This window comes from Hyperoodon ampullatus, assembly GCF_949752795.1.
Source record: "Hyperoodon ampullatus genome assembly, chromosome: 16".
Classification (NCBI taxonomy): domain Eukaryota; kingdom Metazoa; phylum Chordata; class Mammalia; order Artiodactyla; family Ziphiidae; genus Hyperoodon; species Hyperoodon ampullatus.
In genome coordinates, this window is record NC_136929.1 from 22,242,653 (window position 1) to 22,269,183 (window position 26,531).

The following is a 26,531-nucleotide window of genomic DNA, read 5'->3' on the forward strand; positions in this document are numbered from 1 at the left end:
CTCAGGCATTATCTCTTCTACTGTTTTGCTTTGTTTTGTTTGCTTCTGGTTGTTTATGCATTCTGAGACTGAGTAATTGCGCTCTCCTATTTCTTTTCCCTTTGACCTTTGTTTATAACCTGATTTCTTTCCTATAGTCTTTATCTTGTGTCCTTCAGCTACATTGATTTCCCCCTGGAATCGGAATCTGATTTCTGTGTTCTTGATGATCTGAGACTGATTCTTTCATTTGATAACTTATTTTTAAGCAACCATAATATACAATTAGAAAAGGAAAAAATGGATGTGTAAGATGAATGAGCTTTTATTTTGCCTTTTAAGAATTGTATTTGCTTTGGTTAATGATGGTTTATGCCATGCTTAACTTTGATGTTGTCAATGACCCTTAAAATATATATAGATCTCAAAGCCTCTTGCCAGTTTGATAGTCCAGAAAGGTCTTCCTTAAGGACCTGGGAGACATCCTTTGAATTATAATGTCAAAGGAAGTTGTGCCACTACTTCTACTTCCCAGTCTCTGTAAGAGAGTAGGAGTCTAACTTCAGTAAGTTCCAATTAGCAAGCAGAAATGGCCTAATGACATTAGATGAACTGACCACCCCACTAATGTCCTCTAGTACTTTCCCACTAGGTCACCTCAGCCCTTGAAAACTCACTCACCTTTTGTTTAAGTGGAGTTGAGTTCAGTCTTTCTCCCCAGTTACCTTGCCAACTTAACTTTGTCTTTTGCAAATTTTCTTTGACAGCTCTGGTGTTGCATCTCGAATAGGATAAGATTCATCATTGGACCCCAGGCCTCTCACCCAAGACTCCTGGTGTGCAATTTTAAAGCCTCTGTCTTCACTCCTGACTGATAGATCAGGGAACCATTGACTTCTGATTCAGTGCTTCAGACATCCAACCCTTGAGACATGGTAAGGAATTGACTTTAATTCTGATAGTGTTCTTATTGGTAATGAGAAAGAAATTGGGAGTAATTTGTAATGAGGTCTTATTGGTTATTGTTATTGGTAATGAGGTCTTATTTGATTGATTATTTGTAATGAGGTCTTATTGGTTATAGTTATTGGTAATGAGGTCTTATTTGATTATTTGTAATGAGGTCTTATTGGTTATTGTTATTGGTAATGAGGTCTTATTTGATTGATTATTTGTAATGAGGTCTTATTGGTTATAGTTATTGGTAATGAGGTCTTATTTGATTGATTATTTGTAATGAGGTCTTATTGGTTATAGTTATTGGTAATGAGGTCTTATTTGATTGATTATTTGTAATGAGGTCTTATTGGTTATAGTTATTGGTAATGAGGTCTTATTTGATTGATTATTTGTAATGAGGTCTTATTGGTTATAGTTATTGGTAATGAGGTCTTATTTGATTGAACTTTGGTTTTTTGGTAGAGTTTTTGTCGTGTTTGATTTTTGTCGTGTTTGGTTTTAGAGTATTTGTTGTGTGCTGAGATCTTGTTTGACTTTTGGCCTGTTACTTTGGTGCATCTCTCCTCGATAGGAAATTATCACTCTTCTGATTATCCTCTGTTAAAGACTTCTGCTGACTATATGCTCTGCTATTTCCTGCCTCTGGATGGAATTACCAAATTATAACATCTGGTTAAAGGGGCTGTATTACAATGGCTTAGAGAAATAAATAAATATAAATATTCCTGAACTTCTCAGAAATTAAAAAAAACTGCTAAGCTTCTGATTCTTACGGTACCAAAAATGTATATTCTTATAAAAATTAACCCAAATGTTTAAAAACTCAAGTTCACATATATTAGGTAAAACTTTGGCAATTATAGTTTAAGAAAAACAGCCGTTGTTTTAATAAAAACAGCTGTCTTCTAAATTATCAGCATTAAATGTAATAAAAACATACATTTTTATTCTACTTGGGTTTACTGATAAAGTAAACTGATATTATATCTACCAGATGTTTAAGATTATAAATTTTATTCTGATAAACTTTATTTCAACTGCAGTTATGTTTTATCTCTGCTTAAAACTAGTTTCCAAAATATTTTTAGTAATGCAAAACATTAGACTTTTGCTAAATTAAGTAATATCCATGAAATATCTAGGTCATTTCTAAGATAATCTACTAAAACCTTTATTATTAAGTGTAAGTTTAAGTTTATATAGTTTTGTCTTATTTTTATGATGCAGAGGGGCTAAATATATTGGAACTGTTACTAAATATATTCTTGCTGACATATTGAGAAATTACACCATAAGAAAGTGTATATGTATAAAAAATAGTGAGATGGTATATTCATAAACTTGTCTGCTACAGAATGCTGATATAAAACTGTTCATAATTATTTCCTTGTTTTCTCTGTAAAATATAACCTACAAGGGGTTAAAAAGTATAATCAACATATCTAAATGAATCTACTACAAATAATTAGGGCAAAGAGAAACAATTTTTTATGCAAAGTATATTGGGAGTGTAGGATATGTTTTGTTAAAGAAAAGTATGCAAGTCATGTAGGGTGTGTTCTTGTTAAGGGAAAAAGAGCAACTTTATCCTAAATTAAAGTGACTGGTTGTTCTTGAATGGAAGAAAATGTAGGACAAAATCTGAATGGATAGGGATAGCCGTAGGTTTGTAGGAATGGAGTCTAATTTTGTGTAGTCAAAGCTAGTTAAGCCTGGGTTAATTTCTTTTTTGTTTTTTAATAACCTTTAGTATCAACAGTGTGCTGATGCAAAGCTAGAGTTTGGTTTTCTCTCTGTTAAAATGACAGAAGTTTCTTAGATTATTGGTTTGCTCGTAATAAGATTGTAAAAGGTTTTCTCTTCCTTATGAGTAATTTTCCTGGAAGGTAAAGATTCTGTGTCTTATCAGAATAACTTCCTGTGTTTTATGTTGACTTGCACATGTACTTGATTTGAGCCAAGTCTTCTCACATTTAAAAGAGCTAAAGCTGTTGTTGTTTCAGTCATGTTACCACCTGTATTTGCTTTTAAAATCCTTTGACACTTTGGTTAAATCGGTAGCCAAGTATTGTTTTAGTGACTCATGATTGCAAGTGGCCAAATCTTCTGACATTTTTGATAACTTCTGTTATTTTGCCTTCCCAATATGGAATTCCAAATGAAGTTTTCTTGATCTCAAATTGACTTTGTAATTTTCCAGAGGACCCCTGGAAATTCACAAAAGATTTTTCCTTTCACCTTGTAAAAAGAAAGATTTTTTTTTTAATTGGGGTTGTTTGATATGTTGACTTGTGTTAAAGACATTGTCAAATAAGAAGAGATGCTTAACCTTCCCTAGGTTATTTGTATGGGTAAAATACTATTAATATAAATATTTCAGAAACTTTAAAGTTCCTAGAAATTTGTCAACACCCATGCTGTCCAAGATAGATTCCGGTTCTGCTTTGCTGGTATTAGACAACAACAGTTTAACATTATTAGATGTAATTTCCAAATTGTTCAGTGGAAAACTTTCAACACTCCTATCCCCCAGCCTCTGTGGGAGGTAGGAGACCAGCTTTGATAAGTGCCAATGAGCCCACACAGATGCCTAATCACACTGATCAACCTCTGCTCTCTTGCCCTCTAGTACTTTTCCACTAGCTAATTCCAGTGCTTAAAACCCTCCTGCCTGGGGTTTCAATATAGTTGAATCAATCCATCTCCCATAGAGAGATTTCAGTAGTCTTTAATAAAATATTTCTTGCCTATTTAACTTTGCCTGGTACAATTGGTCTTTGACAAAACCTTGACACATATATAGTATAGTTAATACACATCGAATTTTCTGCCTCTTTGCTAGATGCTTTACAAATATTATCTAACTTAATTCTCATACTCACCTTCAAGAGAGGTACTCTATTCATTTGGAAGCTGAGGAAACTGAGGTTTCGATTCACTAAGTAAATCATCCTAAGTCATTCAGCTAAGCGTGAGGACCCCTCTCATATCCAATCCCTTCTTGGCGGAGAGGATCCTATACACATTTTTGTGTTTACGGTTCTGTGATCTCTTTCTTAAAAGAGAACCTCCCAGATTGTGTGAAGGCATCACAGAACCTGGTCTGCCCCCACACGGCTGATGCATGTTAAATTCAGAACTTAAACCTGGGAATGGCTGATTTCAATGCCTGTATGCTTCTTTCACTTCGATTAGTTTTCAGTCTTGTTTTGGAGCCCTGAGTGCTCAGTAGAACTAGCTCAGAGGCAGCTCTGCAGAACTATGGGCAGTGGGAGAAGCTGAGTTCTGGGACTTCCACTTCAATAACTAGCAGACCAGCTCTGCTTCTCTCCCTCTTCATCTATTTCTCTGTCATATGAATCAAACTTATTTTGAAGAAATGATTCTGTGGCCAAAATGACTTGAAAATAGTGGCAACGTAAACTGCCAGGACCCTTTTCATTGAATACATGATGATGTCGGGTAACAACTGTGGAAATTTAATTATACAAAATTTATTCAATATATTTTGAGCTGAGAAGGCCTAAGAAATTATCTAGCCTAATGTCTTCCTTTTAAAGATGGGAGAAATGAGTCACAGAAAAGAAAGTAATTTACCTAAGGTCAAAGACAGGTTCAGCATAGAATTGTAATGATTAAGCTCTCACCATGTATTATGTCACTAGCTTATTTTAAATACGCTTTAAGAAATCGCCTAATGTAACTTGTCATTATATTGATGGTAGTGATACTTTGGAGGTCATTGTTCATTACATACCACTTGATTCTTTTTATGGGTGAGCACAAAAGATATTTAACTTCAATCAGAATAAAAAAACAGCACTAAGCAGCTTTTTAAGTTTTTCTCTTTTAAATAACATCAAATGTGTAAGTGATTGAATTCCCTACTTTGGCCTGCTTCTAGAACTATCACTAACAAACTTAATGTTATGGACTGAATGTTTGCATCTCATCCCAAATTCATTTGTTGAAACCGTAATCCCTAATGGGATGATATTTGGAGGTGGAGCCTTTAGGTAGTAATTAGGATGAGGTTAAGTCATGAGGGCAAGGCTCTCATGATGGAATTAATGCCATTATAAGAAGAGACATGAGAGCCCGATAAACATTTTTTGGTAAGCAGTCACCATTCATTTGACCTGAAGGTAGACATTAAGACGGGGACCATGTCCCATGAAGATTTTTGTGTAGTTGTATCCCTATCTCACTTGTATACAAATATTTCTCTAGTTTATAACAATGTCTTGTACATTATAGACCTCCAACAAATATTGAATGAATGCATACAGGAATGAAGGCAAGGTATATGAAATCCATGTGAATGCCAAGTTTCTAACAACTATGACAAAGACCAGAATTGAGTCTTCTGATTCTCAGATTAATGAAGGGAAAAAAGGAAAACATTTATTTAGTTCTTAATGGTGTTTCATACTCTGTGTGGTATACCGTGTATAAACTATCATACTGAATAATCTTATGTGGTCAGGCTATTAACCTTAGTTTAAAGATGAAGAAATCAAGACTTAGAGGGCCTAAGACCAAGTTTGCATACCTGGCTAGTTGAAGAGTCAGAATTTGGATCTTTAAATTCCATTCCCTTTTTATTATTATTATTATGTTTCATAAGATATTATGTTTCATAAGAAAGTTATGGAGAAAGTGCTACAGTAGCCTAAAGCAGAAGGAGATGATTTTTGTGTAGTGAATTACATGATGTAGCACTTAAGTTACATATTGAAATTTGGGTAGAATTTGAACCATACGTAGAGGATACAGACAAATACATTGGGCCTATGAACATCCTCTGAGAAGAGAGTGCTTCACGACTATAAAACTTTGGCTGTAATTAAAGCAAATTAAGGATTCTTTCCATATCACCCTTAAGTTAAACAGTTAATTGGGTTTTGTGAACTTGCTTCATAATTGTGGAGATTATGAAGAAATACAGACTCCACAATTGGAGAAACAGTCTGTATTACATAAAATAATAATTCAGAAGAAAAGATCTAGAGCATGAATTCTCAATTTGCAATTCAGACCCACCACTTATTCACTTGAACGTGCTGCTTACTCTCTATGTACTTTAGTTTTCTTCTCTAAAGTTGAAGCTGTTGCTAGTTTCTGTTTATCACATGATTGATGTACTAAATCATATAATCCTTAAAAATTCCATAGGACAATGCCTTGTAAGTGTAAATTATTTCTTATGTCTGTTACCAATTACTTTGAAAAAACTATTTTCTATTTCATAAATACTTACATTTATAAAATAAATAGTTATACTTATAAAGGCCTTTCCTTCCAAAGAAGCCATAAGCAGTTTCTTTTACATTTCTCTAGCCTTGAAATTTGTGGTATCTGATTGGTTTTAAATTGATTTCTGTTTCAGTTTTGAGCCTGCCAGCCAAGTAAACCTCAGTCATAGGTCCTGTTCAATTCTAAAAAGCCTCCCATTATCAATTAAGTGATGTACTTTTTCTGGTATTCTCTATTTCTATTCAATCTCCTTTTTCGTCTTTGTTTGAGGGTGCAATAAAAGATCAAGGAGCCATCATAAGAATATATTTCCAATCCTCAGGGGAAATTTTACAACTCAAAGACTTAAATATTATCAAAGACTTAAAGTTAAAAACTAGAAACTGGTATGTACTAAAACTGCTCTTGAACTGCTCATGCAATAAAATATGCAAAAAAAAAAAAACAAAACAAAAACCTAGGACCAGTTTTCAGAGTCAGCACAGCACTGATTTTCTTTAAAAGAATAGCAGAGTCATCCACTACCTGGAAAAGTATACATAAAAATATTTTAACTTTCAATTCCTTTACTAAAAATTAACACTTTAATAGGCACAGATATTGCCTAAAGTTTGTGTGTATATTCTCCACACTCTTATTCTCCTCTAAATAATTCTGTAATTCAAAACAAATTCCCCAATGCCTAGTTTGTATGTAAAATAAGCCAGACATTGTGCTAGGTGCAAGTTTATAAATCATAAGAAATCATCCAGACCTTCAAATTAATTATAATTGCACAAAAGAGAATTTAAAAGATAATGAATAAGGTATCCTGTGGCAAGCACAAGGCTATAGGAATACAAAGAAGAAGATACATATCAAATTGGAAACAAAGCTAACATCCTAAATCAACATAAATCTTGGTTGGATTAAGAGCCTAATTGTGTTAACATATGTAAATACAAATTGTACCCAAAGAGAGGCATTAGTTAATTCCACCCATCTGCCCAGCTGACTTTCAGCAGACTTTCAGAGACTTTCATGTCTCACTCAGTCTAAAGTGCTTTTACCAGATCTTCTTTTTCATTTTCTTCTAATGACTATCTAACATTCTCATATTCTATACTAAGAGTGAATTTTTCAGCTATCTAATCAGAGGCAATTTTCCTTGCAGCAAGACAAGTAACACGCGCTCTTTTAAAGTCAGGTTTTCTTGTTTGTTTTTGTTTTTAAATAGCAGATAATAATCAGACGGAGGGTACAACCTGTGCAAAGGCAAATATGTATGTTATATGACTGTTTATAAAACTTTAATTTGGTTTGAGTGGGTGAATAAGGGTGAATGATGAATTCAGAAAAGTAAGAACTTCTAGTTCATAAAGGGCCTTATTTAGAAATGAAAGAGTCTGAAATTTCCACTACAATTTGTGAAGAGCTACTTAATAATTTTAAGAAAAAGGGACACCTTTGCATATACATGATCTTGTAGTTGAAATAATTATGAAAAATTTCAAACACAGTCAAGAGCAGAAGAAGCAGTACAACCTTAGCCCCTATATATCAATAACATAAGTGCAAAAATTATCAAAGCACCTAAAAATTAATAATACTTCTTTGCTGCTTTCTGATACCCAAATCAAAATTAAGTGTTCCTAATTGTCTCAGTGATGATTTTCTATGATTCTTTTAAAACTCAAGACCTGTATAAGGTGGCCACATTATGTTTGGTATTTATACAAGTTAAGTCTCTTGATTTACAACAGTGTCCTTTCATTGTTGTTACTTTCTGCTGTTGATTGTTGCAAAAGCCAGGTCCTTGTCTTTTAGAATGTCCTTTATTTTATATTTATATTTTTCTTTCATTTCTGGTGTCATTTAAATGGTTCCTCTAACTCTGTTTCATGTTAATAGAAGTTAACTCTAAAGGCTTGGCAAGGTCAGATCCTACTTTTCAAAGAATAATTTGAAATTAGTTTAGTAAAAAGTATACCTGAATTTATTCATATACAATGTAAATTCATCATTTATATTACATAATTGTAAGTGAACAAAAGCAAACAAGAGTTTATAAACCACAGGAGTTTATAAACCGCTCCGTGAAACAATGAGATGTGTTCACTCTTTTCTTTTTTTTCTGTTTTAATTTCTTGTTCTTTGGCAAACTGATTGGCTGAAAACCAATCAGGGATAACAGTCTGTCCTAAAGCAAATTGATGCAGTTGTTAAGGAAAGCAATTTCAATTATCTGTGGGTGTTTCTGAAGCTTATGATTTCAGCTGTAAAATGTGCATATTCTGTTCAACTCTGGGTAATGGCTACTGGTATCCATCTGTTAGCATCTTCAATAGTTAAACAAGGATAACAACATTTCCCTCACAATAAGTCCTTTCTTTCCTTTGGGTCAAACCTCATTCCCAGAGGAGATAAATTGACTATGAAGGCTACTGTTTCTCTTTGACATGCCATCTGCTGGATGACATCTCAGAATTATCGCTGGAAATTAATGTTTAAGCAACTGTTTTAGACAGCAGAGGAAGGCAAGGATATTAACACAATCAGAAACAACTTAGGTAACATTTGGAAACTTCCTCTTAGCCAGTTTTTGTTTCAGTTTTCAGTTGGCCTAAACCCACCCAAATGAATTAATCACATAGATTAGTTTGCCAAGTTTTGAAGCCTTTTTTGCTAATTGAATACTTGACCTAATTTTCCTGAAGTGTTTACCCAGATATTTTTATACAAACTCATTTGTTGGACATGTAAATCCCAAGGTGTTTCATTGGATAATTGAGGAATAATCAGAAATAAATTATGGGTCACATGTTTTAGTGTAGACTAGAAGGCCTTATGTAAATTAGTGTATCCCATTGACAAATCACCACACTAGGCTCTTAATAATATACGAACAAATAGAAAATTTGTTTGAATTTTTGAAAGGCAAGATGACCATGTAATGTATATGCCATATTTTAATGATGTAAAAGAGTTAAGACCATCTGATGACACACAAAAAACATAGTCTCAGAGGCTATAATGAAGTATAATAAGACAAAAGAATAAAGATGGGTTCAAATTATTCTCTAGATTTGTTAGTCTAATTGTAGAAGACAAATTAACATCTTTGGAGTTAAACTGAAGGTTTTGTAAGAAAATAATTTGGTAATAACCGGTATTGTTAGCCCTATGTCTTGTTCTCTGATGCCCCCTGAGTTCCTTTGGGCTTCTGTAAAAATTGGTCCTGATAGTTAATTATAGGGACCTAGGTTCACCTAATGACAATCAGAGGCATCTGGGACACAGTCAACAGATGGAAAGTATGACCGCTATTGCAATTCCTTGAGAATGGTGAACTGGAAATATAAAAGTGTTTAAAGGGGTAAAGAGTTGAGAGAGGGAAAAAAATAATTATAGTGGTGATTTTTATAGTCCAGTGTCTAGAAATAACACAAGAGAAATAATACAGGAAGGTTAAGGGAAGGAAAAGGAGACAAACAAAAAAGTATACCCACTTTATAGCAATCAACTAAGGTTCTTGGGAGGAAGCTGTCTAGAACCAAATGTTATATTCTTGATCTGTAATATTAAAAAAAAATTTATTGGAGTATAGTTGATTTACAATGTTGTGTTAGTTTCTGCTGTACAGCAAAGTGAATCAGTTATACATATACATATATCCATTCTTTTTTTAGATTATTTTCCTTTACAGGTCATTACAGAGTATTGAGTAGAGTTCCCTGTGCTATACAGTAGGTCCTTATTAGTAGGTCTATTTTATATATAGTAGTGTGTATACATCAGTCCCAATCTCCCAATTTATCCCTCCCCTTCCCTTTCCCTCCTGGTAACCATAAGTTTGTTTTTTACATCTGGACTCTATTTCTATTTTGTAAATAAGTTCATTTGTACCATTTTTTTAGATTCCACGTATGTTATATAATATTTATCTTTGACTGACTTCACTCAGTATGACAATCTCTAGGTCCATCCATGTTGCTGCAAATGACATTATTGTGTTCTTTTTTATGGCTGAGTAATATTCCATTGTATATATGTACCACATCATCTTTACCCATTCATCCATTGATGGACATTTAGGTTGTTTCCATGTCCTGGCTATTGTAAATAGTGCTGCAATGAACATTGGGGTGCATGTATCCTCAAATTATGGTTTTCTCTGGATAGATGCCCAGGAGTGGGATTGCTGGATCATACAGTAACTCTACTTTTAGTTTTTTAAGGAGCCTCCATGGCATTTTCCAAAATGGTTGTACCAGTTTACATTCCCACCAAGAGTGTAGGAGGTTCTTTTTTCTCCACACCCTCTCCAGCATTTATTGTTTGTAGATTTTTTGATTATGGCCATTCTGACTGGTATGAGGTGATACGTCATTGTAGTTTTGATTTGCATTTCTCTAATAATTAGTGATGTTGAGAATCTTTCATGTACTTTTGGCCAATCTGTATGTCTTCTTTGGAGAAATGTCTATTTAGATCTTCAGCCAATTTTTTGATTGGGTTGTTTGTTTTTCTGATATTGAGCTACATGAGCTGTTTATATATTTGGGGGCTTAATCCCTTGTCAGTCACTTCATCTGCAAATATTTTCTACCATTCTGTGGGTTGTCTTTTTTCTTTTTGTTTATAGTTTCCTTTGCTGTTTAAAAGCTTTTAAGTTTAATTAGGTCTCATTTGTTTATTTTTGTTTTTATTTTCATTACTCTAGGAAGTGGATCAAAAACTCTTGCTTCAATTTATGTCAGAGAGTGTTCTGCCTATGTTTTCCTCTAAGTGTTTTTATAGTATCTGGCCTTGCATTTAGATCTTTAATCCATTTTGAGTTTATTTTTGTGTATGGTGTTAGGGAGTACTCTAATTTCATTCTTTTACATGTAGCTGTCCAGTTTTCTGTCTGGTTCTGGAAATTTGTTGCTTTGGGAGGGAGTTGAATGAATTTCAGGGTTAAATCTTTCATTTATGAATGTCCAAGTTCTAAATATGTTAGCACATTTACACAGGGTAGCATGAATGGCTGGGTGTGTGTTCTGGAGTATAAGAGCAGGACAGTTAAAGTAACTGAAATTACCATTTTCAGTGCAGTTCTAAGGCTTGCCTTCATAGCACCTTTTTTTCAATAAAATTCAATCTTCTAGCTGTATATCATGTACAATTATGTCTGGTGACTATCTGTTGGAAATGTTGGTCATATCTGTATACATTAATATGAGAAATTTAGTTTTAAGATCCAATGTTACATAGTGACAATGGAGGAATTAAACTAAGCCTCACAGGACATTTTATAATACTATATGATTAAAATTTACAATATGTAGATGTAATATTGTTAGAGCAAGGGATACAACTTTATGTCAAGTTTAAATCCTATTAAAATTTGGACAGTTTTTATTCTAAAATACATTAGTTTAACCTTTTGAAAACTTTGGGAAAATAGAATGTGGAAATTTATCTTTTAAAATTATGTAGTAAGTTTCCCTCACACCAGAGTATATTGAAAGTATTTCCCAAGGAAGGAGAACAGAACTGATAAGTCTTTTTGCAAGGTCCAGGTAAGGAAAAGAGTTAATCTAACCAGAAAATTTGTTTACTATTACTAAAACATATCTATCATTTCACAATTAGGGTAACTGATTAAAATCCATTTATAAATTCAAATGGTCCCTAGATGATCTGTATCTTGCCCTACTTTATAGTTTTCCTGAGTTATAATAACAGATAAGGAAAATTTTGTTCATGTTTTGAGTCTCTCAGATAAAATGTCTCCATTGATAATTTTTTAAAGTTTGGATTAACTTGATTATCTTCACATTGTGGGTGCTTTCTGTAACACAAACTCTCAAAGTGTTGATTTCAGTGGATTCCAAGTAGCCACTTTGGACAAGCCAAAGTCCATAGAAGTTGATGAAATAAAACTCTTAGAAAATAGACAGCTTAACTCTTTTATAGATGCAGAAGTTTGTATTTGAATAAATCCTTCTGGATTCATAAAAATCAGGTTGAGTAACTGCTTATAAAATCTCAATAGGTTTAAAAAACCAGTAAGCGCTGTTAGTTTTACATAGCAGTCATATACGAATTTATCTCTACCTTTTCAATTATGGTTTAGTTTTAATAGAGTAAAGTGTATCAAATAACAAATATTTCTTTAGAAACATTTTTCATGTACAGTATTCCTTAAACTTGAATGTGCATATAAATCAACTATGTTAAAAATTCAAATTCCTAGACCACACTGCCAGAGAATCTGATTAGGTAATTCTGAGGTGGCACCTGAAAATGTACATTTTAATAAACATTTTTCAACTTTAAATTTAAATTTATAATATTCAGCTCTCTGAGTTATCAGAAGATTACAGTGAATGGATTATACAGCATTTTCATTCACTTGAAAATCATTACTTGATTACTTATTTTTCAAGAACTGAATAACTTTGTATTCTTAAACCATTTCCAAAATATCTCAGTTGAAACACAGCATGAAAATATTAAGTGCCTGAAATCTAGAGCTGGTTTCAACTCTTGAGTAATAGCTCTATAACTTACTAGTGATTTGATGTATTACAAGGTCCTTACCTTCCTATATACAGTACTTAGCCTGAAATGGTTATACAAGATATACTGGATGAATGGATTTCTAGGGTGCTGGCGAGGGATTAAACACAGAGTTTATAACACAGTGTCCGGCTCAGAGTAACTACTCAAATCTTAACTCATTTATTATGTGAAGCACCTGCCATATTATAACAAGCAGCAAAAAAGACAATACTTTCTATTCTATTATTTTGCTTCAAGTTAACTTGACTTATCTTTTGGAGAATTTCAAATCCAAGAAAAACAACTTTTGTTTTAATGGCCCCCTTAAAACGTTAATCTATTTTTTATTACATGCTTATTCATAAAGTGCACTTATATTTGTTCATATAATAAAATATTCACATAAGGATTTCATTTTCACTAGTAATCAACATTTGCTGCTTTGGACAATTATACCTCTATGAACAACTAAATAGAAAAAAAAATGTAAAAATTAAGTTGATCTGTATGAGATTTTAGAGAGCTACCAAGGCAGAAATGACTGGAGGAGCCAAGAGTCAGAGAGGTTGGAATCCCAGATATATAACTTGATAATTGTTATTAGTTTTTCATTTTGTGACATTTTCAAATGAAGAACTGACAGCTGAGAGGCTAAGAAGTTAAATCAAATATTTGTCAGTCATAAGGTCTAGAAGACAGAAATTGAACATGAGGTCTGGCAAGATTGAGAGGCTCTTGTAAGTACCAAACGCTATTAGTTTTGATCTCCATAGAGCTACACTCTAAAAGCAAAAGTGAAATGGAAATAGTATAGCCCTTCCAAGTTCTAAAATGAAACATCACATCAGCACAAGGTTCTCACTGGATTAAGGCACTCTTCTTTTACCCTAATTTCTTTCAGTAAACTATGTAGGAAGAAAATATAATGTAGTGCTTTAAATGATCTCTAGCCTTCTTAGTATAAAATGTTTCATACTGGGCTTCCCTGATGGTGCAGTGGTTGAGAGTCTGCCTGCCGATGCAGGGGACACGGGTTCATGCCCCGGTCCGGGAAGATCCCACATGCCGCAGAGCAGCTAGGCCCATGAGCCATGACCGCTGAGCCTGCGCGTCCGGAGCCTGTGCTCCGAACGGGAGAGGCCACAACAGTGAGAGGCCTGTGTACCGCCAAAAAAAAAAAAAAAAAAGTTGCATACTTAAAATACCAAGCATATAAAAAGAAAATAATTGGACAATAATATCAATCCATAGGTATTAGGTATATTAGACAAATACTTTAAAATTACTGGCCAATAAAATCAAAAAATTAAAACAAGCTGAAAATTCAAAGCAGAGAACTAGAAATTTTATAATATGATCAGATGATATTACAGAAGTAAAAAATAAAATATCTGAGATTAAGTAATCAATGGGGGGGTTAATAATTGATTAGATACAGGTGACAAGGAAATTAATGAACTGGACAAAGGAGAAAATATTCAGATTAAATTTCAAAAATAACTAAATCTCAAAATATGTAAAGCAAAAGCTTATTCATTTATTATGAATAATAAAATTCATATTCATCATATTTTAATATATCTAACAAATATTAGACAAAGAATATGGAGATTAAAAAAAACATAAATAAAATTAAACTAAGTGCTAAGTGACTACAGACAAACAGTACCAAAACTGCTGAATTCACTTTTAAAAAAATTCTGGTCACAAAGCAAGTCTCAATAAAAATTTCAGAGAGGGCTTCCCTCGTGGCACAGTGGTTGAGAATCTGCCTGCCGATGCAGGGGACGCGGGTTCGTGACCCGGTCCGGGAGGATCCCACATGCCGCGGAGTGGCTGGGCCCGTGAGCCATGGCCGCTGAGCCTGCGCATCCGGAGCCTGTGCTCTGTAGCGGGAGAGCCCACAGCAGGGAGAGGCCCGCGTACTGCCAAAAAAAAAAAAATTCAGAGAACTGCAGAGAGAGTAGATATTCTTTTTTTTTTTTTTTTTTTTTTTTTTTTTGCAGTATGCGGGCCTCTCACTGTCGTGGCCTCTCCCGTTGCGGAGCACAGGCTCCGGACGCGCAGGCTCAGTGGCCATGGCTCACGGGCCCAGCCACTCCGCGGCATGTGGGATCCTCCCGGACCGGGGCACGAACCCGTGTCCCCTGCATCGGCAGGCGGACTCTGAACCACTGTGCCACCAGGGAAGCCCTAGATATTCTTAATACAGGGAAATTAATCTATAAATCAGATTTTTAAAATATAACTAAAAAATAAATCTCTATACATTTGGAATTTCAGATAGTATACGTCTAAAGTTTAACTAGTAAAGAAATTAAAATTTAAATATTTTGAACATGTTTAGTAAAATGCAACTTAGAAAACGTGTATTACAAATGAAGCTGCACTTAAAGGATATATATGTGTGTGTATATATATATGCATAAATGCATATAGTATAAAATTAAAAAGTCTGAATTAGTGATCAAAGCATCCATCTCAAAAACTTACCAAAAGAACAGAAAATTAAATACATTGAAAATGTGTAATAAACACAAAAATGTAAATATTGGAACTCTATATGCAGTAGACAGTATTAACAACTCCGTTCTCTATATAGAGTAATAAAGTTTATAAGTCTCTGGTAAGACTGATTAAGGAAAAATGAGAGAAGTCATGATTTGCCAAATTCAGGAATAAAATGCAAGATGTCACTGTAGATTTCATAGATGTTAAAAAACTAGTATAAGAATATTATAAAATATTCCACAAAATTTTTAAATTTAGCTAAAACTGGACAATTTATAGAAAAGCACAATGAAACAGTTGCAAACATTCTAACAAAAATATTAGCAAATCCAATCCAGTGATATATATTACAGCCAGTCAAATTGATACATTTGGTTTAATATTTGAGATTTTATACAGTTGATCAATCATATAATTATTTCAAAAATTCCCAAATGCCAATAAAGATGTTAAAAAAAAGAAAAAAAAATTCCAAAATGAAACATGACATTCAACATATGACTATCTTATCTAGAAAAATTCTGTCAGCAAATTTGTAAAATAATAGAAGCTTTCTACCAAGTTTGAAAAGAAGACAAACAGTGCCTCCATAAACACTTCTATTAGGTTGAAGATTCTTACCACTGCCAAAAAAAGAAATAAAAATAAATAAACTACAAGATTGTTTAAAAAAAACAGAACTTCATTAATTATAAATGACATGATTTGATTGTGCATAATGAAATTATACAATAATTTAAAAGCAAATTATTAGACTTAATTAAGTTTTTAGGCAATGCTACTTTAATGTGGTTGTGTGCATTCTGTGTACCAGCAACAAGCAAATGGAGAATAAATGAAAAATTTATATAATTTACAGTACCATTAAAAAAAAGTCAAGTATGTAGGTATTCATTTGCCTAACAAAATATTTAGACTTTAACACATAAAACTACAAAGCATTATTGATAGTTATTAAAATTTTTATATAAGCAGAAGAATACATTATGTTCCTGGAATTAAAGCTTTATACTGAAAACAAAAAATGTAATTTTTTCCAGTTAATGTCTAGACACAATGAAATCTTTATCAAAATCATAATTGGTTTTGAGGATTGGTATGGTTGTCTGTGTGGAAGGCTTGCTCTAAAATGTATATAAAAATTCAAGAAGCAAAAATAGTGAGGATAATCTTGAAGACAAAGAGACAGGAAATGGGAGAGGGAGGAGCAGGAAGAGGAGGAAGAGAAAAATCTAGAAGGACTTAAACTACCTTTCTTTTTTTTTTTTTTTAATGAAGCAACCATACTGAATATTGTGGTATTGACACAAGGATAAAAATTAAGCCAGTGAAACAGAATAGATATATTCTGAATAATCACATATACAGGGACACTGGAATTTTGATGAAGATAGCATTAGAAGGTTGAAGAATGATAATCTTTTCAATAACTGGTGTTACTTCAGTTGCATATCTTTGTGAAACCAAATGAATCCTTATATCTACTTTACATTTTACACAAACATCAATTCCAGTTAGACTGTAGCTCTCAATACAAAAGTAAAATAATAAAACTTCTAAAAAATAATGTAAGAGAAGAATGTCCTTGAGGTAAGAAACTGTTTCTTAAGGAGGATGTATTATGTATTAATTATAAAGGAAAGTTTGACAAATTGGACTACATCAAACTTAAGAAAATCTGTCCGTCAAAGAATTTAAGATAGTCCACTGAATGTTAGAAGTAATTGCAATTTATATAATAAATGACTTTAGGCTATACAAATAACAGGTAAAACCTATTCATAATTTTCAAAACAAAAGACAAAAGAACAAAATTACAAGTGTATTTCACCAGTGGTATAAAAATTGTCAAGAAACATAAGAAATGCTGTTTAAATTCATGTCATAAGAAAAATGCAAATTGTAACTACAATTAGATACTATTATACACTTAGTAATGACTCAAATTAGAAACTGACAATGTAATGATGTAGAGAAATGAGAAAGCTCATACACTGATGATAGAAGCATAAAATGCTATAATCACTTTGGAAAACTATTTGGCAGGGTCAGCTAAAATTAAGCACACCCATTCTCTCTAACCCAGGAATTTCATTCCTAAGGATAATATACTACACCAAAAAAGTGAATATATGCAAAAGATAGGCATAGCATGGGTTCAGAGTATTTATGTCATCTTTCCTAGTAGCAAATAATTGGAAACACCCTAAACATTACCAGCAGTAAAATAGATGAATAAATGTGTGAAGTCATCATACAATGGGAATAATATAAGGCAATGAAAATAAACTACAACAACTTATAACAATGCAAGTAACACATGTCTCTACACAGTGACACCACGCCAAACCACCCCACTCCCACCATCTACTGTCTAGTAGTACTCAAGTCTAAAATTAGCCAAAGAGGGGGAAGGGGTATGAGGAAATGGCCCAGGAAGCAGATCCTTGGGATTTACTCAAGGATCCCATAAAAAGCATTGGGAAACTGGTCTAGTCCTCTCTAGTTTCACCTGGCTGCATCTTCTATTCCACTCTTAGATACCTACTGGCCTGTGCCCAATATTTCCTAACCTCTCTTCTTTTTTCTCCTCACCACCTTCCTCCATGTGTAGCCTGATTCTGGTATCTGCACACCTCACTGGAACACTGAGACTCTTGTATGATAAAAATATACATATTTAACCAGGGGTATTGTCTGTGCTTCCTAGCTCTGCTGACTCCACCATCCACTACTCCTGACTTTTCTAAGTCACTTTACTTCTCTAAAGCCAAGTTTCCTCTCTGTAAAATGCAGTTCAGAAAGCTGTGGTGTTAGGGTAGGATAATAGTTATTTGTGAAAGGCGGGGGTGGAAGAGGGCATGAGGGGTCCTAAGGTGGCAGTTATAGTCTGTTTCCTGATCTGGATGCTGGTTACATACGTTGGTTCACTTTCTGAAAATTGTTGTATGCTTATGATTTGTCCATTTTTTGTTTGTACATGCTACTTCAAATAAAAAGGTTGTTTAAAAGACATTGGTTTTACCGCTCTAAAAAAATATTTTGACTATAAATCCTGCAATAATATATTAACAGGATGAAGAATATGAAACCGATATGCAGATAATAATTCTTTAATTCATTCACACAAATAGTACTTGAATAGCTACAAATTGTAAAGTGCTATGTTAGGTATCCACAATGTAGACATAATCCCTTTCCTTAAAAGTTTTTGTAGTCTAGTTTAAGTGCAAAAATAACCAGAACTAATAAATGCAATGAAAAGGCATTGAAAATGATATTGCATTGGAGAATAAGGTCTATGAGATACATGTAACTATGTGATGGTATGTAACTAAAATTTTGAGGAACCATAGATTAAGGCACTCACAAACTTGAAATTTGAAAAACCAAGTAAACATTGTTGCTTAACATTGCCAGATCTTAATTTGTCTGCAATTATGTTCTCTACTACTCTGGTTTATCCTGCTTTGATATTTGCTTTAATGGAAGGTATCTAGTTCAGCTGTTTCCTCTTTTTTTATGTTTATAATTTTCAGGTACGAGACTCCCATTTCCTATATATGAGCAAAAGAAACAAAACAAAAAATAATTCATGTCTATTTCAATTAGATAAAGTCCGAGCAAAATGAATCTATAGTATTACTATTTTTCATAGTGGCTGTCTTTGGGAAGGGGAGGAGCGGGTAGTGATTATAAAGGGTCAGTAGGTAGGCTTCCAAAGTACCAGTAGTTTTCTCGTTATCGACCTGTGTGGTGGTTACATAGGATTCACTTTTTTTTTGAGTTATAAATGTATAGTTATTGTTTTCTGTAGATATGTTTAATACATTCTGTATATATGTTTAATAAATAAGTTTTTAAAGATGTTCATCTGAGAACCACCCAAAAGAAAAATCACATAAATGATAAAACAGTGGACTTTTCAAAACTACATATTTGAGAGGAAAACAACCACAAAAGTCAGTTCCCTTATCAGTCACACTTAAATGGAAGTTGCTTTTATATCATCAATGTATGACATTTTGTGCTTTAATTTTTAATTTGGTAAGGTAAAAATGACTCCCTAACTGAATTTTTTCTAAGAATGTAATGCATTCCAAGTCCTGTCTTAAGAGATGAAATTTCTAAAGATACAGTATTTCACAGACATGGCAGAATATGCATCTGTAATTACATTTTCTTTTTTTCCCTCACAGAAATTACTAATTCTCTAAGATGACAGGTAGTCCATAAAATTAAGTGATCTACACATGTATATTCTTGTATCAATACAAAACTTTCCATTCAGTTAAGAGGAACCCCACTGTTTATATGTATGAAGCAAAATAGCCTCACATATCTTGAATTTACAATACCATAAGTTATGGACAGTAATGAGAAATGGCTGGACTATGCTATATTATAAGCATAAAGTTGAGAGGATTTGCTGACGCTTGTATGTGGGGCAAAAGAGAAATAAAATACTCTAATGTCTGCCTTGAGCAACTGGGTGAATGAAATTGTCGTACTCTGAAATAGAAAGATCAGGTTACAGCATATATCTATATATGTAAGTATATATAGTAAAGAATTTTGGCCAGCATATTAAAAGTTTGAGAGGCCTATTAACATAAAAAAAATGGAGTCTTTGAGTTGGAAAGAAAGAGGTCACAGCAAGAACTGTATATTTGAGTGTTATCACTCAATGAGGTGACCTGGGGTGAGGGAGGAGATTGTGCCATAATGCAGAGGAGGGACAGAATCTTAGCTCTACCCAGCCTAGCTGGGAGGGTGTGGGCATGATATTTACAGTCTACGATCACAGTGATACCTGTATTTTATGGGTTTTGTAAAGGTTGAATAAGACAACCAATGTATGTCAAGACTAGATTATGACTAGAGGTTCAGATTTAAGCACTTGACAAACACTACTTTAATTAGGCTATTAATGACTTGCTGATAAGCTTCGATATGTCTAAAAGTACTTTCCAACATCTCCCCTCGGGAAAACCACCACCACCAAAAAAAAGACAGAGACCAAAGGAAAGGAAAATAAGAAACAGTAAATTAAAAAAAAAACAAAACATTTTCTAAACATTAATATTTCCTGAAATATCACCTCTAAAACGTAATCAACCAGGACAGCTGACTAAAGAGTGTTTCCAGAGCAACACTCTGAGGAAATGAAAAGCCGATTTGGTGCTCATGTTTGTAGGAAGAAAGAGAATAAAGACATAGACATTAGAGCACATAATGGGAAGACCATTTTACCTAAAGGTCTTAATCACAGGGAACATATATAACCATATGTTAAAACATTTCTAAATTCTCATTCACACAAATGTATAATATGTGGGAAAATACTACTTAATATTAGACAAATCACTGCAATTACCATTAACTCGTAGGCATCTAAGAAACAGTATTCCTTATTTTGGAGGTAGAGACAGTAAGGGAGTGGCAGATATTTATTAAAATTTATGTCTAATTAATGTGCTAAAAGTTTATTAATTAGGTATAAAGTTATTTATAAATATGATAGGCATTTAATCCTTAGTTCTAATGTGTTTGCATTTAGAAATAATGTCTTTATATAAATTGAATATTATTATCACAGTTATTCATAATTTCAGTATTACATTTTAAAAACATTTATCTCTAATAATTCCTTTTACCCTGCCCCTTTCTCTGTGTTTGTACTTTCCCAACATTCAAGAATATTATGACACAATCCACTCATACAACAAGCTGCTGTGTTGTGCAGTGAAATATTTGAAGGATAGCTGCATGCCAGATGGAAAGCACAGGTAACAGTGCCAAACAGTATATAAAAATAGCATATTTCTACTCTAATTTTCCAGTGGAGTCTATTAATATTTTTATGAACTCAGAGTTAGAAAAAAAATTAGTAGCTGATTTTAGGAACTGGCTTGCTCAGAAAAAAAGTAAAAACGCCAAGAAAGGCAATGTCACATAGCAGAACAGATTGTAACGTGCAAAATAAAGGAAACACAAAGGCAGAAGGTTGTATTGAAATAAAATTTCAATACAGATAAAAAAAAATATAGATAGTGTTCTCCTAAGGCAGGTTACTAAAGTACCAAAAATCCATGTATGATAGTGAAAATACACTGTGAAACCTTGAGGGCAAGGAAGAATTTAACAACCAGTATTTTGGCTTGGTCTCTCATTTTCTGAAACCAGAGAATCTTATCAATGTTTGCTTTTTACTTTTGACATTTCTCAGGAGCTAAAGGAAAATATAGGATATAGAAACTCACATTCTGTAGGTAATTCTGACAGCTACGGATATGAAAGTGATAAAAACCGCTGGAAACAGTAGCCATGCTAAAGATTGAGTGCATTTTGTCATTTTATTGGCAAAATGTGGATGATCTTGGTTGGGAATCCAAGTAGACTCAGCAGCAGAAAATAGTTACTATAAGGGAAAGTCCAAGAATTACACAAAGGAAATGCAACATTAGCAGACAGATGACTTTTAGGGAGGAATACTGTGTGCAGTGGGTAAACTTTTGGAAGGAGAACAGATAATGATTTTCAGAAATGTGGGTTACTCAATAATAGATGATCCTTTGTTATCCAGAGTTGGTCTTCTATTTTTTGGAGAGTCTTAGTGGAGAGGGGTTAAAGTACTTGAATTTGTATCAGAGGAGAGGCTGATGTCTGGTTTGTTTTTCACTTTTAACATTCTTCATCACCTTCTTGGAGGATTTTGTCCTGTTTGGGCAAGAGTTATAAAGAAAATTCCGTTGCCTACTAATTTTTTGTTGTTGTTGAAGTATAGTTGATTTACAGTATTGTGTTAGTTTCAGGTGTACAGCACAGTGATTCCATTTTTTTCTGATTGTATTCCATTATAGATTATTATAAGATATTGTATATAATTCCCTGCACTATACAGTAAATCCTTGTTGCTTATCTATTTTACATATAGTAGTTTGTGTCTGTTAACTCCATACTTCTAATTTGTCCCTCCTCACTCCCTCTCCCCTTTGGTGACCATAGGTTTGTTTTCTGTCTGTAAGTCTATTTCAGTTTTGTATATAGATTTGTTTGTATTATTTTTTAAGACTCCACATATAAGTGACATCATATAGCATTTGTCTTTCTCTGTCTGATTTCACTAAGCATAAATTCTCATGGTTCATCCATGTTGCTGCAAATGAAAAAAATTCATTCTTTTTTATGATTGAGTAATATTCCATTGTACCACATCTTAAGCCAATCATCTGTTGATGGGCACTTGGGTCATTTCCATGTCTCGGCTATTGTAAATAGTGCTGCTGTGAACATTGGGGTGTATCTTTTCAAATTAGAGTTTTGTTTTTTCCAGACATATACCCAGGAGTGGGATTGCTGGATCATCATTGGCTCTATTTTTTTAGCTTTTTAAGGAGCCTCCATACTGTTTTTCATACTGCCATTGCCTACTAATTTAATGACAATGATAGCATCTCTTAATAATATCAGTAACCCTGGTCTCCATCATCATATTGATACTATATACATCTATAATATCAGAAGTAACCCAAAATATATATATACTTTTGGAGACTCCTACAGATCTTCTAAATTAAGTCATAGAAGATGAATTGAAAATTTATTATAATCATTCTAAAAGATTTGGATATAATATGAACGATAGCATTACTAAAGTATTCACTAAAACCTGTGGATTCTATTGTAGTAAGTTCTGAGTAATCTCTTTAATAAACAGTGTTGGGAAAACTAGATATCCTTACGCAAATGAATGAAATAGAACCCTTATCTTACACCATACAAAAAAATTAACTGGAAGTGGATTAAAGATTTAAATGTAAGACCTAAAACTGTACAACTCTTCCTAAGCTTAAGCAGTTTTGATGCCCTGTTGAATGTCCTTATGTAATTATCCCTTAAGTCACTCCTCATCTCCATACTCCTACTGTCATTCATATATCAACACCTAGAAAATACTTAGTACATTTTACTGAATGTACAGATGAGCGAATAATAAATAGCCTCACATCTAAGCTGTTAAAATGTTTTTTTTATATTGTCCTCCTTTCTAAATGTTTTCCCCTTCTAAGTCATTCTGTTCCTTAAGTAATATTAAAAGAAAACAAAACCCCCAAAATCTTGGTCATACTATACAGTTTTACTCAGTTATGTTTTATAGCCATTAGAGCTGTAAATTGTGAACATATTAATGAGGTGGATGAAACCCACAGGACATGCTTTAGTACTGTAGAGATGATACACCTGATTTAAGTCTATCAGGGACCAGTTAGATACATATTATGTTTGTTGTGCTCATTTTAATACCTCACAGAAACAAAATAGGGTACCTGAACAGGAACTGCTTTGTCTAATTTTATGGTTCATGAGTATGCAAATTTACTGAGAAATTGATAATTGACAAAATTAGGGATACTGTATATAACTATTGTTCTCTTAAAAAAAGGAGGGTCTATGGAAATCCCTGTACCTTCCACTCAATTTTGATGTGCACCTAAAACTCTAAAAATTATCTATTAAAAATTATATATAAGTGGTTATAGATAAATGCTTAAGCTTGTGTTCTGTGTATTAATCATGATTAGTAGTATAATAGAGTAAAATATTATTTAATACAGACTAACTGCTCTAACAAATAGTGCAGATTTGTAGAATGCCTCAAATAAAATGAAACTTATTTCTTGTTCACATAAAAGTACTCAGCCGGTGAACATATTGATGGGGTCTTACAGTCATTCAGAGTTTGATAAAAGGCTTTGTCATTTTAATTAGAAGCTTCGAAGGTTGTGTGGCGGGATGGTTTCTTTGGATCTGGGTATTCTCAGTAAATGAGAACATAGGTTACCCTGTGAATCTAGCACTATTGGCCCAAGTCTGTCCTGGACAACGGGTATCAATGCATGATCTTCACTCTCCTTAATCATCTTTCAGGGCCCAGTGCTTACACTCAGCATTAGCTCTTTTACCTCTTCTTGATTGACTCTGAACCATGATAGGACAAAAAACTTAACTACATCCCTAAATATTACTCTCAGTATTGTGCCTCTTGAGATACATATTACATATAAAACATATATGTTCATATATTATACATTTTATGTATATAATCAGACTCACATTATTTTGGCAGAAATTTAAAGAAAGGTAAACTGTGTTTTTTTGTGATATCTAAAATTAAAGCAAAACTTACACAAGCTTTTTATCCATTATTTCATCTATGACTCTGTGAGTCAAACTGTAAAGATTGGGAATAAAATATTTCAATTAATAATTAGGTAATTTATATGGTTTAGATTTCAACTCCCATTCATGATAACATTGTAACTTTTTTTTTTTTAATTTTTTTTTTTTTGCGGTACACGGGCCTCTCACTGTTGTGGCCTCTCCCAACATTGTAACTTTTAATCACCTCATTTCTATTCCAAATCATAGACATCCTAGGTAAATATATAATAAATGTAATATAAAATAAAAAATAAATATATAAAATAAATATAACATAAAAATGTGAAAGTCATCTATCCCAAATGAGATCTTTGAGAATCAAAGCCAACACTAAAATAGAGAGCAGGGCTGAAACCACGGCCTGTTTTACTCTTGATCTGGAAACAGGTGGGAGTTGCCAGAAGTTCTGTCTTACAAGGAAACCATGAAAAAATTTATAAAATACCTCCATTCAGAACTTGAAAATGACTAGAGTCAGGCTCATGGATGGAAACTAGAGGTCAAGGGTGTAGTTCATATTCTCTCCCCAGCTTTAAAAAGAGGGCTTCATAAAGTTCATACTGACCTTTGCCCAGAACTAAAGCTTTTATGAAACTATAGTCTAGGCAGGTAGGAAAAGAAATTCACAAACCCTTGACCAGTGAATGATCCAAGCCACCTGCTGGTTTTAACAATAGATTTTCTACATCCCCAAAATAAGCACACAGCATCATCCCAAACCAAGATTAAAGACCTATTTTTTGGACATGAGGCCACAAGGGAAGAGCTAACTGAAAAAAAAAAAAAAAAATGCTGGATGGGATAAAGGTATGCAGAAAAATAGAGAGTAATGGAAAAATGATCAAAATACAATTTCACACAAGGATATCTGACAGTGGATAGTATATAAAGATATCTAAGCATAAGACTGACATATAAAAGCAGAATATATATGTTCCCATATGAATTTCAAATGTAAGAGTAATCTGAAATAGATTTTAAAGTGAGTGTTTTTGGTTTATTCAAAGAAATAGAGGGAGAACAGGTAGAAATTCCTGCAAAAAAAATGTAGAAAAACACAAAAATATCAGTTGACTATCAACAAGAACAATTAAAATGTTCCAAGTGAGAATGAGACACTGACGATTAAGATGCAAGAGAGAGAAAGGTAAATGTTAAACAAATAAAAGCCCAGTTAAAAACTATGAATGGCTAAATTAAGGGGTTTCTTTAATTGTTTAATAGAATTTTCTGTAAAAGACCACAGAAACTTGGTAACTTAGGTCCTCAAACTGAGATACATTTCAGGTGCTAAGATAGAAAAATAAATTCTAATCTGGATACATGAGAGTGAAAGGAGACTATCAGGGGTAAAATAATTATGTTAAAACTAGTGCAGGCAAAATACGGAATATATACAGGGGATGGCAGTTGTCCTAATGGCACTTTCTTTAATTAAAACTAAATGGCAAAATACAGTGACAATAAACATAAAAGTGATGAAGGAAAGTAATTGTCGGCCTAGAATTATAAATTGAAGTAAATTTTTATTAAGGGAAACAAAGAGTCTTAAGGACACAGATACTCACTGAAAGAAGTACGAAATGTGCTTTCAAAAGAAAAAAACACAAAGGAAGGAGTGAGGTACAAAAAACAAACCAAGCTCAGATAATGATAGGAAATGTTGGTGAATTTAATCAATAATATAAAAGAAAAAAATTAAATATATGGCTAAATGGTGTACCCTAGAAAAGCTGAAGCTAAAGTTGAGACAACTCTAACAGAAAGAGAAAAGTGGGTAGTGGGAGTAGAAGTGTTGTTTAGTGAATAAAGATGCTAAGGACTTGGTCTTATTCTGAGGGCATGAAATCAATGCATTGAAGAAAGTCAGACCTCATTAGTAGTTATAATTCAATATTGATGTTAAATATTTATGGACATTCAATAAAAGAATTAAAAATATGTGTGGTTTCCAAATCCACAGAGAAAACTAAGGTCACATATAGAAAACTAACAATAGAATGAAAGGTTTCAAAGGAAAAGAGAAAGAAAATTAGGTTAAAGGATGTTAAATATAAATATATTTTCAAGAT